The sequence below is a fragment of the Oratosquilla oratoria genome, unplaced genomic scaffold (assembly GCF_046742065.1).
Source record: "Oratosquilla oratoria isolate Oo_2021 unplaced genomic scaffold, ASM4674206v1 SCAFFOLD224, whole genome shotgun sequence".
NCBI lineage: Eukaryota > Metazoa > Arthropoda > Malacostraca > Stomatopoda > Squillidae > Oratosquilla > Oratosquilla oratoria.
The window spans coordinates 15,001-17,500 of record NW_027467576.1 but is presented as its reverse complement, the minus strand read 5'-3'; the positions used below and the strand labels follow the sequence as shown (position 1 = coordinate 17,500).

Genomic DNA, 2,500 nt, shown 5'->3' with positions numbered 1-2,500 from the left:
AACAATCGTGAACATAAAAGTATGTTAGAGGACACAAGATGGAACTAAAATAATGGAAGAGGAAATGAATAGTTATGATGACTAATTGCAAAGAAATCTGCTGGAAAGAATGACAGAAAGATGATGAAGGAAATAGAAGATTACTGAAAATGAACAATGGATACAGGAGAACACTAGGTATAGAAATGAAGAAGAAATCGAGACTAGACTTAATAATTACATCTAACCTAGAATAGTGGACAAGATTGAATATAAAACACCAATAGGCAAAAGTGACCACATATTGATTGAACAGGAACTTAATGAAGAAAAATATATGAAAAGAAATGACAAATATAGAAAAGGAAGAATGATGTATGAAAAAACAAACTTTGATAAAATAAAGAATTCTTCCAACATGAAAACTGAAGAAATATACAAAGAAGAAACATCAGTGGAAGAAATGGAATATTTTGACAAAAAATATACAAAAAAGGAGTGGAAAAGTATGTCCCAAGACAAAAACAAGAAAAAGAGATGTAAAATGCTGGTACAAACAAAAGTTTTAGGGAGTTAAAAGACAAAAGAGACAAAGCCTGGACCAGATGGAAAAAGGACAGAAGACCTGAAAAATGGAAAATATATACTGGTTATAGAAATGAATATGTACAAAAGTGCAGAGAGGAAAAAAGAAAATATGAAAAAGATTTTATAGAAAAGTGTAAAGATCAACCAAAACTATTCTACAGATTTGTAAACAATAAACTGAAAACAAACAAGACTTGGAGAAATTAAGACAAGGAGGAGTTGAATACACTGAGGAAATGGAAATGGCAGAAATTATGAACAAACATTTTAAATCAGTGTTTACAAGGGAAAATATACAACCTGAAGAGATTGAGTGGAAAGAAAAAGTCCCCCCTATGGAAGAAATAGAAGTAACAAAGAATGAAATATTGACACACTTGGGTAATTTTGATGTCAGAAAATCGCATGGGCCAGATGAAATAGCAAACTGGATTCTGAAAGAATGCAGGAATGAACTGGCAGACAAAATACATAGCATAATAAGCAGTTCCTTAAAAGAAGGAAAAGTTCCAGAAGATTGGAAAAAAGCAAATTATAGTACCTATATATAAAGGAGGAAATAAAGAAGAACCTACCAACTATAGACCAGTCTCTCTAACAAGTACAATAGCTAAAATTTGTGAAAGAATTATCAAAAGTAGATGGGTAAAATACTTGGAAAAAAACAACGTACTAAATCCAAGGCAATTTGGATTCAGACAAGGACGATCATGCGTCACCAATTTAATATGTTTCTATTCAAGGCTAATAGATATAATACAAGATAGAGATGGATGGGCTGATTGTGCATTTCTAGACCTAAAAAAAGCTTTTGACAAAGTACCACATAAGAAGTTGCTTAAGAAATTAGAATATGAAGGAGGAATACAAGGTAAATTGCTAAATTGGATGGAAGACTTTTTGCAAGAAAGAAAAATGAGAGTAGTGATAAGAGACCAGCACTCAAAATGGAATGAAGTAATAAGCGGTGTCCCGCAGGGAACAGTTCTAAGCCCCAAATAGATGTTTGCTATATACTTATTCTAATGATATGGTATGAAGGAATTGAAAGCTATATGAGCTTCTTTGCAGATGATGCATAAACGTTATTGAAAAAGAGTGAAAAAAAACTGAAGAAGATTGTGTTGAATCTACTAACAGAGAGATCTAAACTCAAAAGAGTATAGGAAATGGAGTAGGACAGTGGGAGATGGAGTTCAATACAAAAAAGTGTAGTATAATGGAATTTGGATAAAGCAAAAATCAGAATAAACAGGATCAATATAATTTGGGGAGAAGAAGGAATAAAAAAGAGTAAGAAATGAGAAGGGACCTGGGAGTCAATTGTTATGAAATAATACTGTCACCCTTGAGAAACATATTAAATAAGAGTTTTTGGAGAAACTTATAATTTAATAAGAACAATCAAAGTGGCATTTACATACCTGGATGAAGAAATGGTGAGGAAAATCCTAATCACCCTGATAAGACCAAGATTGGAATATGCAGCAACGATATGGTCACCATGTACAAAAAAATGTATAAAAAAACTTGAAAGAATACAAAGAGCAATTACAAAATTGGCACCAACACTCTCAAAACTATCATATGAAGAGAGACTACAAAAACTTGAACTACAGACACTAGAGCAAAGAAGAGAGAGAGGAGATTTGATAGCTATTTACAGAATCATGAAAGGCATAGAAATTACTGATAGAGAGAATCTGATAAAATGGGAGGACACGGAAAGAAAATAAAAAAAGACAGCTATAGAAGAGATTTGAAAAAGAACAGCTTTCCTCACAGAGTAATAGACAGTTGGAACAAGTTAGATGAGAAAGTGGTGTGTGCAAAAACAATACATGAATTTAAAAATAGTTTAGATAAAATGAGATATGAAGACGGGACCCCACGAGCATAGCTCCCCTTCCCGTAAAATACAACTAGGTAAATA

The 2,500-nt window shown here is 32.5% G+C and overlaps 1 protein-coding gene across 3 annotated transcripts in view; it reads left to right on the top strand.

The window, feature by feature from the left end:
- LOC143022913 (cysteine--tRNA ligase, cytoplasmic-like) overlaps nt 1–2,500 on the top strand; it is a 130,514-nt gene that overhangs the window by 116,883 nt on the left and 11,131 nt on the right. The window lies entirely within an intron of this gene.